At 44.0% G+C, this 12419-nt stretch overlaps 1 protein-coding gene and 1 pseudogene across 1 annotated transcript in view; both read right to left on the bottom strand.

The window, feature by feature from the left end:
• Positions 1–12419, bottom strand: part of JAK1 (Janus kinase 1) — a 256351-nt gene that overhangs the window by 223009 nt on the left and 20923 nt on the right. The window lies entirely within an intron of this gene.
• On the bottom strand, positions 3720–7793 carry LOC113890339 (annotated as a pseudogene).

The raw sequence follows: 12419 nt of genomic DNA, 5'->3' as shown, positions 1-12419 counted from the left end.
TTATATATGAAATACATGTAACAGTGATAATTTAAAAACAAAATGAAAAAGTTCTAGGGATGGATAGTGGTAATATGTATGTACATTCAAACATCCGTATGTACTCAGGAATTCCCTGGTGGTCCAGTGGTTAGACGCTATGCTCTCACTGCCTGGATCCCAATTTGATCTCTGGTTGGGAATTAAGATCCCACAAGCCAAGTGGCACTGCCAAAAAAAGTGTGTATGTACTTTTGTCTCCTCGTAGGTTTATTCTAGGTGTTTTATTCTTTTTGCTACAGTGGTGGATGAGATTGTTTCTTTAATTTCTCTTTCTTATTTTTCATTATTAGTGTATAGGAATGCAAGGGATTTCTGTGTATTGATTTTGTATCCTACAACTTTACTAAATTAATTGATTAGCTCTAGTAATTTTCTGATCGTATCTTTAAGGTTTTTCATGTATAGTATCATGTCAGCTGCAAATACAGTTCTATTACTTCTTTTCCCATCTGGATTCCTCTTCTTAAAAAAAAATGTGCATGTAGTTAATGCCACTGAATTTGGTACATTTAAAATGTAAAATTGTACATTTAAAATGTAAAATGGTAAATTTTATGTGATGTATATTTTTCCACAAAACAAAATTTTTTAAAAAACAACTAAGAGCTAACACATATTGAGGACTTAGGACCTTTCTTAAATCCTTAACAAGGATTGTTTTATTTTATCCTCATAATAACATCATGCAGTAAGTGGCAGAGCTATCCACATTTTACAGAGAAGCAAACAGAGACACAGAAAAGCCAAGAAACTAACACACATCTACATGGCTAGTAAGTGGTAGAGCTCTATTTGAATCTGGACAGACTCCAGAACCCTGCCACCACTACCAAGCCTTTTTCCCTCCACCAATCAGAGGAGAGCTCGGGTCACAAAGTCTGAGGCCCGTGGCTTAGCAGACTCTTGCTTGGGAATCTGACATAAGAGATACTGAAATTCTGATCAGATAGTGGTTGGCTCTGGACTCATTTGATAAAAACCTGAGGTCTTTGGCTCCAAGGCATGTCAAAGGCTCACATGAACAAGTTATAAGGGAACAGGAAACCAGGAGTAGGCAAAAAGAAAGACAATCTAAAGAAAACAAGAGCCCAGGGAGGGGAGATGGGGTGTGCTGGACACCCCTTTCCAGTTCCTACGTGTGTCTTGTGCTTTGTATCTTTGTGATTGCTCTGTATGCTTATCAACAAACCTCTTTTACTTAGGCTGCTCCAATGAGCTGTATAATTTGCAATCTAATGAGCTCTAATTATTCTAATAGAGTATTTCAAGAGGGAAGAGAAGGTGCATATGCAAAAAATCTAGAGCATAGTTCTTTATAATAATTAAACATTGCAAAAAACAAAGCCACCCAATAACTAGGAAATAATAAATTATACTATGTCCATTCAGTGAAATATTATATAATCATGAAAATGCATAGACAGAAAAACTGCATCTAAGCAAAATAATCACAATAGGAAAATATGTGAGGATGAGATGGCTAGATAGCATTACCAACTCAATGGACATGAACCTGAGCAAACTCCGAGACAGTGAAGACAGGGAAGCCTGGCATGTTGCAGTCCATGGGGTCGCAAACAGTCAGACACAACCTTAGCGACTGAATAACAACAACAAAACATGTAAAAAGCTGTGAATGCAGGAAAGAACAGTATGTGTGTGTGTGTATGTATGTTCTATATTGTTCAAAAATTGCATTAAATTTTTGAGAAAAGCTTGAGGGCTCTTAAAAACCTACTTTCTTAAAATATTTGCTAGAGGACTTCCCTGGTGATGGAGTGAATAAAAATCCACTTGCCAATGCAGGGGACACAGGCTCGACCCCTGGTCTGGGAGATTCCACATGTCATTCAGCAGCATGCCACAGAACAACTAAGCCTGCGTGCCGCAGCTGCTGAGCCTGTGCTCGAGAGCCCTTGAGCTACCACACCCTGGTCTGGGAGGTTCCACATGTCATACAGCAACATGTCACAGAACAACTAAGCCTGCGTGCCGCAGCTGCTGAGCCTGTGCTCGAGAGCCCTTGAGCTGCACTACTGAGGCGCATGTGGCTGGGGCCTGTGCTTCACAACAAGAGAAGCCATGGAAGTGAGAAGTCCAGGCGCCACAACTAGAGAAAGCCTGTGGGCAGCAATGAAGATACAGCACAACCATAATACAAAATAAATACATTATTTAAAAATTTGGTGGCTTCTCTGGTGGCTCAAACGGTAAAGAATCTGCCTGCAATGCAGGAGACCCAGGTTCCATCCCTGGGTCAGAAGTTCCCCTGGAGAAGGGAATGGCTGCCCACTCCAGTATTCTTGCCTGGAGAATTCCATGGACAGAGGAGCTTGGCAGTCTACAGTCCACGGGGTCTCTAAGAGTAGGACACGACTGAGCAACCATCATACACCAGGTATCAGAAGTAGAAATAATTTTAGGCATTTAGCACAACTCTTCATTTCTCCAGAATCTGAGCACCTGCCGTGATGAGGAGTCGTCTGCTCTCCAGCTCAGTGGTTGCTTACCTTCTGCCTGAACACTTCTGGGGACAGAGGTGCCAAAGTTTCTCCTCTCTTTGGTTGGCTTATTACAAAGCTCTCCTTTATGTTATGCCTGCAGTTTCTTCCCCTTAGTTCGAGTTGTCTCTATTGGGGTCAAATCTGTTGCTTCTTTTTTACCCTCTGGCATGTCTACTATCACTGCAGTAGACAATTCCTCTCAAAGTACAATCAGCTCTCGTCGCAGACCCTGCTCCCTCTCCTTTCACTGGCAAATACTTGGATTTCACCTTGGAGCGCTGTGGACCACACAAGTTTCTCTCCAGGTAGAAAACTGTTGTCCCAGGAGAAAAAGCACACACGCATGAACAGAAAACTGGAGAGAAAAGAGCCCTGGAGGAAAGTGAAGGCCAACTACAAATGGAAAAACCCAGCAAAGGGGTCATGGGAAAATAGCCAAAGTAGAGACCTACTTCCAGTCCCCCAGTGACCTTCTTCCCTTGATTTCTAGAACATGTGATGATATACCCAAAGCTGTGTCATATCTCATCATATCAGAGGCCCATGGAGTTAAAATAAATGGGAAAAAAACCTTTCAAGCTAGTCTGAAAAAATAGATCATTTGAACATATTGACTATTTAACCCCTCATTTAAATCTCCTAGGCGGAGTATCTCTGTGAAGACTGCAGGTAAGATTCTGCCTAATAGAGATATAACCCTTTGTTCCAGCCAACATAGAGTCAGTAAGTTTTTGATAGAAAAAGTTAACTTTTAAATACTTCAATGACAAAGAGAAAAGGGAAACAGGAGCAGCTCTAGAAAATATAAGAGATTAAAAAACCTTGGGGGAGACATGGATTGGGGTTAGAAGATGCAAATCATGATATATAAGATGAGGACTTCCCAGGTGGCTCAGTGGTAAAGAATCTGCCTGCCAATGCAGGAGATGCAGATTCAATCCTTGGGTTGGGAAGATCCTCTGGAGGAGGAAATGACAACCCACTCCAGTATTCCTGCCTGGGAAAATTCCATGGACAGAGGAGTCTGGTGGGCTACAGTCTATGAGGTCATAAAGAGTCGGACACGACTGAGTAGACAGACATATATATAACTGAATCTCTTTGCTGCACAGCAGAAATTAACACAACACTGTATATCAACTATACTTCAATTTTTAAGAAGAGATTCAAAAAGCTTAAACAAATGAGACCAAAAAAGGCAAAAAGAAGAAAAGGACAATGTACACAAACACTTGGTCTGATAAGACCCTCACTCATTAAACATTCTACACATGTGCACCCATCCATGCACACAAATCTCTGCTCTCTTCGGAATGTCCACAGTAAATCTCAGTTTATATAAAAGTGAAGACCTCCCTGGGATCTAAATAAACCTCAGGAAGTGGACTGTGTTTCCTATTTTAGCCAAAGTTACTCCTGTATTTGTCTGAGCCCTCCACAAACAGTGATAATTAGAGAGTATTCAGAAGTTGGAAAGTAAGAAGAAAGTGATCTACACACAATAAGGAAATGCCTGTCACTCTCATATCTTTCTCTGAGACCAGGTGGCTGAGGACCCTCCGAGCCTTCAAGGATATGGTTTAAAGAAAGACTTAACTCAAGAACTGCAATCCTCACTCACAAGAATCAGATAAAAGCTACTTTCAGGTTGATATAGGACTCTGATTCATTACTTATTTGAATTCTAGGTGCTCTGATGAAAGGTCATTTTAAAAGCATGTCTGCATTAACCTTTAAGAGGTTTCTGTCTGGGCATCCTGGATCATCCTGGTATTTAAATCCTGGGTTTAACAGGTGATGGGGACTGAAAGGTTTACCAGCCACTACAGTCAGGCACAGCCACGCACACGAAGCCATTCATCAAGGCCACCTTCTCTTCAGATGTCCCACTTTCAGGATCACAGAATTTACCATACTAAATGTTAACCCATTTCCCTTCCCCAAAGAGGGGCATGCAAGAACCCACAGAAATAGTCTGGACACACAGGCCCTGCTCATCTGGGAAAATAATTACAGTCACGGTCTTTGGCTCCAGTTCCCACCCTTGGAACATGCATTATAATCTAACTCCTAAATCGAACTAGATTCTGCTCCAGTTTAGCATCCTTCCCAACTGCCTCAGTCAAACTGGTGCAGCCCCTGGATGGAGTACTAAGTACAGCTGTGGCTCAGAAGAACGAGAGCACCACAGGAGGGAAGGAGGGAGGGAGGGCAGAAGCAGAAACTAGACAAAATCAGAAACACATTTTAGAACGGTGGGCTTGGGGGGAGAGGGGAAATACATTAACAAAATGTCCCAGTAATTTCACGGCAGAGCTAGAAGAGAGCACTTAGAGCTATCCCAGCACTCTCCAACAGAAAGCATTCCCTGGATGCACAGACGTCCACAACACTGACAAGCCTCAGGTGGCAGTTCTGACTCGAACTTGTGGTCACAATGTCACAGCATGAGAAGAACACAACAGAATGCCCAAGAGGCATCTAGGCGGCAGAGAGCAAAACAAAAGGCTGAACTCCCCTCCACAGAACCCCATTAAAAGACAAAGTGTATCTATTACAAAGTCACATTTTCCATTTTTCTGCTTTATAAAGTCAGCAATGCTGGAGGGTAGGAATGAGTGCAAAAGTGTTGGAGCATGAGGCTCACGGATATCCCTTAGTGAGCAAAGGGAAGGACTGGCTGGAGAATTCCCACCCGTTTTAAACACACAGATGTCCAGTTTGGGGCTGTGGATGCTAGGTCACTTGCAGTCTTATTCTACATTGAAATAATGTCTTTCTGAAACCACACAGAGAGTGCAGGCGCCCACAGAGTTCCTCCACAACCGTGAACTAGTCCCCTAGCAAAGCCAGGATGAGATTCTGCCAGCAACAGGATGCCATACCCTTCCATAACAAAATAATTCACTTGCCACCATTTTTATCTGCATCATCCTCCAGATACGACTAACTCCTTCTTTGAGAAAGTTACTGTGGCCTGTCAGATTCCAGGGAGCTACCATGCTGCTGTAAAACCTTCAGGACTGCTCTATACAGGCAAAGGCATTGATACTCTGTTCAGAGCCTTGTGAGTGGGTGGGATGGCCAGGGATCCTCCTGGAGTACCAGAAAGCGGAGCTGGGCCGCAAGGGATGTTCTCAGATCTAGGACAACAGCCTTCCTCTCGCTGATGCTCTGACTTCTGCCCCATTCTGATGTTTCCTCCTCATCATGTTTCCATGTGCTGTTTTCTTCTTTCCGATTGTGATCCCCACTGTCATCACCTTCCAAAGCCTTGAACGTGTTCACTTTCTTGCAGCTGTCATTACCACGGCCTCACAGTGAGGCCATCACTTTTACATGATATTACTTTTACATGGTGATACTCAAGGTCACATCGTGGGTATGTGAACTGTGGAGCAGGGCCCTGTGCTCCTTCAATGTTCTGTTGTTGTCATTTTGAAATTCCTAATAATTTTCTGAGTAAGGGAGTCCACTCATGTAACCAGTCCTGAAAATGTTTCAAGAGCTTCATGTGAAACCTCTCCATTTAGCCATTCTTTTTAAATTTTGTTTGTTTATTTTTGGCTGTGCTGGGTCTTCACTGCTGCGTGTGGGCTTCTCACTGCAGTGGCTGCTCCCGTTGCTGAGCACAGGCTCTCGGCGTGCAGGTTCAGTAGTTGTGGCACATGGGCTTAGTTGCCCCAGAAGTAGGTGCAGTCTTCCCAGACCAGGACTGAACCCACGTTCCCTGCATTAGCACGTGGAATTTTAACCACTGGACCACCAGAGAAGTCTGGGCCTTCTTTTAAGAGAACTCAATTTGGGGTCTTTCAGCCATCCTAGTTGTTCTTCTCAGGCTTTTGTCCCCAGAACACACCACAGACTCTGAAAGTGAAAGTCGCTCAGCTGTGTCTGACTCTTGGGAACCCCATGGACTGTAGACCACTGTGACCCGCCAGGCTCCTCTGTCCATGGAGTTCTCCAGGCAAGAATACAGGAGAGGGTTGCCATTCTCTTCTCCAGGGGATCATCCCAACCCAGGGATCGAACTCAGGTCTCCCACATTGCAGGCAGATTCTTTACCATCTGAGCCACCAGGGAAGGCCAACCACAGACTCTGCATATGACTCAGTTAGTGAGGAATATAGGGATACCTCAAAGACCTTTGTTATAAACAAGATCGTATGCCTATTTGCAGTAACAGCAGTTTCTGTTTACTATGTCACTGGCATTATGTTAAGGACATTATATGTATTATGTAATCCTCACACCAACTTTCTAGTTAAGAGACAGATTTATCCCTAGTTTGCAGATAAGAAAACTGTGGCTTAGAGAGGTGACGTAACTTGCCGAAGACCATACAGTTATAGGAGGCAGAGAACTCAAACCCAGGTCTGACAGACCCTTTTATAGTAACTCTACTAGGGCATTTCCCAAGTTCTTGGAGACATTCATCACTTGGGAGGCTAGAGGCAGCACACATGGAGCTAGTAACTAATTCTGATCAGATTTTGATCTATGGTGACTCAGCTGGGAACGTCTCTTTGGATGCTTGCAAGCTATTCCCACATGGCCATCTCCTTTTCCAAGTTCATGGCTTTCATTAGGCTCTTTCCACTAAGCTTAGCCTCTATATTAGTTTCCAACTGCTGCTGTAACAAATTATCACAAATTCAGTGGGCTTAAAACAATACAAATATATTGAATTGGCCAAAATATTTCATTCTGGTTATTTTTATTTTTTCATAAGATGGTAAGTTATCCTACAGTTCTGGAGCTCAGAAGTCTTCAGGGCCTTCCAGGGCTAAGATGAAGGTGCTGGCAGAGATGCGTTCATTCTGGGGGCTCAAGGGGAGAATCCTTCCTTGCTTCTCCCATCTTCGGGTGGCTGCCTGCGTTCCTTGGCTTGTGGCCATATTACCCCAGTCTCTGCTTCTGTTGTCCTGTCTTCTGCTCTGACTGTGACTGTTCTGCCTCCCTCTTATAAGAACCCTGTGATTACACTGGTCACCTGGATAATGCACAATAATCTCCTGACTTTTAAGTCAGCAGGAGAGTAACCTTAACCCCATCTGCAATTTTTAATTCTCCTTTGCCATGTACCATATTCACAGCTTCCAGAAATTCACACATGGACATTTTTGAGGGTCCATTAGTACGTCTACCACAGACTCCCAACACACACACACACCTACCTAGTTCCTCTTGTAAACTGGACTCCAAGGTCTTCCCCTTCCTATGGATCCTGTCCACCTTCCTAGGCATTCTGGTTCTTCTATGTTCAGTCAATAAACATTTACCAAGCACGTAATACAGACAAGGCATTTTGCTCAGGGCAGGGGAGACCAAGAAAAAAAGATATTGTTGCTGCCTGAAAGGTGCTCATTTTAGTGAAGCTGACTGGAAAATCATGAAACAAAATGTGGCAATTACAGGGATAAAAAAGAAGCATGGGGTGAAGGGGCACTCAGGACTTGGGGTCTGGGGTGGAGAGAGATATGTAAAGATATATCTTATGATTCCTATTCTTATCAAGATTCACAAAATGAAATAACAGTAGGTAGGATTCATCATGAAAAATGAGGATGTGTAATCTGGTCTCAGGCATCATGTCAGTGCCCGGCGATTCCAGGCAGGGCTGGGCTGTCCAGAAGCTGAGAGGCGCAGGAGCACACAGATCTCCCTCTGTGCTTCTGAAGGCCTCGCTTCAGCCTGGGGTCAGTGGCGGCCAGCAGGAATTACTCACTACCAAGGTGAGCGGGACCTCTTCCCAGTGGAACAAGCTTCTTACAGTCTTCAAGTGGGATGGGCTCATCCCAGGGTGGGTGATGCTCTCATTTCCTCAGGCTCTGCCTGATCTAAGCAAAGGTCTTATTTTGGGAAAGTTGAAATGGGGGAAAAAAAATGTTAAATATACAGAGATGTAGTTTAGCTCCCCTCTGCATCTCAAATGTGGAGTCAAAAGAGCAAGAACTTGTAAGCTTTCAAGGATTTATGTTAGTTTTAGATACTGTTTCAAAGCCCAGGACCCCGGATGTGCCTGGACTGACCTTTGTTCTTACTTGATGGCCACTTTGTAACTGTTACCATAAGAAACTGGAAGTTATCGTGGGAGTCTGTAGTTCCCGCCCACAGACATTTCACAGGAAGCTGCTGGCTTTGTTTCCAGCTCTATACTGAACTCTGCTGTCCCCTTTCAGAAACACAAACAAGTGTGTGTTTGTTTTCATTTTCCTGTTTAACCTGCACAGTCATGGCAAACCGAGGTCTCTCAGTTTTTTGAAAAATAACATACACACAGGGAAATTTCCTTTCTAGTGGCACGTAGCCAAAATGCTACTTAGATGAAACTGAGTTCATGTAAAATCAAGAGACTTTGTGAAATTGCTAGTATTTGTATCGGGCTTCACAGTTGGCCAGAGGTGTTCTTGGCCATTGAATTTTGCTCCTTATAAACCCTGTGAAACCCTGTCCCCGATGGGGTCCCGTTAAGCCTTAAGGACCTTTCAAATCCAGAGTCCCTTCTGAGCAGATGACTAAACAGGGACTTTTTATGTTTTACTCTGTTGAATAAAATACATTTGCCCATCATCTACAAACTGTACCCTCTGCTGAGTCCCACACCTGAGAACACAGCCATTGGCTCACCCTGAACGCCTCCAGTGACGTGGGCGTCACCTCACAAGGCATCTCTGCTTGTTTCTGACGGATGGCACACAGACATTGACAGATTCCCCTAGGATGTCCACAAGAGGGCCTGGAGGGGTTTGGTGTGGGCCCGGTTCAGGTTCTTTATATTGGAAATGGCCAACCAGCCATTTAGATCTTCCAGATAACATGAACGACAGGGGTCACACAGAAAAGGTGGTCCTTCTGCCCAAGACCTGCTCTTTATCCCCATCACGGATGGACTGAGTCAGCAGGAAGTGGCACACACTGTAACTTCAGCTACAGATTTTAATTAAACACACACACACACAATCTAAGTGAATTTTCAAAAAATTAATTAAACTTAAGTTTGAAAAATTCTTAATGTATGGACTTTAGGTGGTAAATAAAAACAAAAATCTGTATCATGATTTGGATGAATCTCCAGGGGATTATCAGATCAGATCAGATCAGATCAGTCGCTCAGTCATGTCTGACTCTGCGACCCCATGAATCGCAGCACGCCAGGCCTCTTTGTAGAAAAAAGCCAATTCCAAAAAGTTACATACAATACGAATCTAATCATAGAAAGTATCCAAAATGACAACATTTTAGAAGGGAAGCTAGGTTAAAGATAGGACAGGGTGTGGGTGGGTGGTCAGCAGGCTTTGACTCTGAGCTGGGTAGTGTGGAGACCACTGTCTCTGCCCACTGGTCAAGGGCAGAGTGAGCTTCAGGTCAGATGATCTTCACTGAGCCAACCCACAGAAAAGCCTTGACTTCCAGGGCAATTTCTCAGTTTACTGTACACCCTAAAGACACCAAGTGAAGCTGTAAGTTTTTCAAATGGGGAGTATGACATTAAAACACAGGTACTTGCTTGGGGAAAAAGAACATTTGTGGCAGCTTAGAGCTGCAGACTCAACTGGATTCCCAAGTGACAGCAAAGACTGATGATCACCTGTAAAGCATCGCATCTGTTCTGTGGGAAGTCACCCAAGAAGGCTTGGGAAGTGAAGCCTGAGAAAGAGCAGGCCCTGCTTGGTCTAGTGAAGCTTGGTCTGAGCCGGTGACTGTTCCCAGTTAGTGGGTCAATGGCAAGGGCAGAGATGGACAAGACCGAGTGAGAGAGTAGTGAAAAGAGAAGGAGCAACGGCATGCAAGGGCAAGGTTTGCAGCTTGATCAGTGTTCAGCCTCTGCCCGAAAGATTGTGAGGCTCTGAGCCAGGCTCTGAGTCTCTCTGAATTTGATTCCTATTTGTAAAACAGAACACTGAGCCCCTACCTAGCCTTTGTTACCAGGTTGGTGGGAAGAACAAATGGAATAATGTAAGTAAAAAGCATTTTATGAACACTTGGATTCTCTGCAAAGATCAGTCATGAGATCTGGCAAGATTCTTACTAGTGGCCCCTAAATTTCTGGACCTATGATTTGGCAAGTAAATTAATTCAATCCGAAGGCTGCTGGGTCCATGGGCCTGAAGTGAGCATCACTTAAGTGATCAGGTCTTGACAGCAGCGGCTGCACTAACTATGGATTTCTGTATGGGGTAACATCATTGGAGGAGGAAGCATGACAGGCCACATCTAAGCTGAACTCTAACAACTTCAGCTGGCTCCTCACTTTGCTGCTAGGGCTGATCCTTGGCCCAAAGACAGGATCAGCCTATGTCTTGGCTGATGACTTAGGCTTCAGCCTTTAATAGTGAGTGAAAGCTCATCTAATTTGTAAGGCTTTTTCCCTCAATTCCCACTTAAGTAATTTGGTAAGTCAGTAAGTCTCGAAATGCTGGCCAGGAAAGGGGAGCTCATCAGAGAGGATGGCAGTCTACTGAGAGACCCTCTGGGAGGGAGGCAGTTAGGGCTCACTTGAAAATCTTCTCTGAGAAGTGGCAGAGTGTGGCAGAAAGCATGTTGGCTCAGAGCTCAGGGAGCTGTATGAATAACCAAGCTTTATCCTGAGTCTGTTTGCTCCCCAGTCAAATGGTAGCAACAAGCTCTCCCTTGGTGGTCCAATGGTTAAGAATTGCTTTGCAATGCAAGTGTGCGGATTCAATCTCTTCTGAGGGGCCTAGGATCCCACATGTCAGAGTAACTAAGCCCGAGCAGCCACAACTGCATGTTGCAACAAAGACATGATGCAGCTAAATTTAAACATATATTTGTTTACAAACAGTAGTAACAACAGTCCTCACAGAATTGTCCTAAGGACTGAAAGAAACAGATCTGGAACAGCTGGCAGAGAGTAGGAACACAATAATTTAGATCTTTTCCTTTTTCAGAAGACAGGAAAAAGATATCACAAGCCCTTTAAAATATCTTCCTGCGCATGTTTTTCAGAGAGAAAGAAACTAGGAACCTTGGTTAGCTAAGCCTACTCTCTTTGTAGCTCCTGGAAATGTATCTTATCAAGTTTGGGATTTGGTTCAGACAGATTCCTATTCATGCTCTGCTAATTAATGGAGCTAATGTGATCACAAGCTATGTGAGCCTAAGGATGTTAATCTCCCCTAATCTCTGTCAAGCGCCACACAGAGTTTCATAATACCTATGACCATGGCTGTTTTGAAAGTTAAATAGGAAGTATCTGCAAAGTGACTAGCACCATGTCTTCTTGTTGTTGCTGTTTAGTCACTGAGTTGCGTCTGGCTCTTTTGCAACCCCATGGACTGTGTAACTCACCAGGCTTCTCTGTCTGTGGGATTTTCCAGGTAAGAATATTAGAGTGGGCTGTCATTTCCTTCTCCATGGGATCTTCCCGACCCAGGGATGGAACCCGAGTCTCCTCGATGGCAGGCGGTTTCGCTACCAGTGAGCCACTAGGGAAGCCCAGAACAGTGTCTTATGCACAGTCAAATGCAACGAATAGTTGTTCTTATTATAACTGTCTTAGGTGTGGCAGAAGTGTCAGAGAAACGGTGGAGAGAGTATCGACAGACATCACAATTACTTTTCATAATCACCAATAAAATTCTTAGTCCCATCTGTGCAATGCTTTCTTCCCACTTGAGTTCAACAATAGTTCATATTCAAAGACTTCAGGGATGTGAATGAGTCAACCGGGTGATGCGGCTGCCAGAAAACACCAGACGTCATCCCGACACCTCACGTGGAGCACTGGAGAACACGATTCAGTTGGGTCTGAACAAAGCCAGAGAGCATGCCAAAAGGAGCAAGTGCAATGGGGAAATGGCTAGAAGGATGCTCTGAGAAAGGTCTGAGAAACTGGGACAAGAGAAACCT

Source organism: Bos indicus x Bos taurus, chromosome 3, assembly GCF_003369695.1.
Source record: "Bos indicus x Bos taurus breed Angus x Brahman F1 hybrid chromosome 3, Bos_hybrid_MaternalHap_v2.0, whole genome shotgun sequence".
In the NCBI taxonomy this organism is placed as follows: Eukaryota; Metazoa; Chordata; class Mammalia; order Artiodactyla; family Bovidae; genus Bos; species Bos indicus x Bos taurus.
This window is presented reverse-complemented; position numbering and strand designations above follow the sequence as displayed.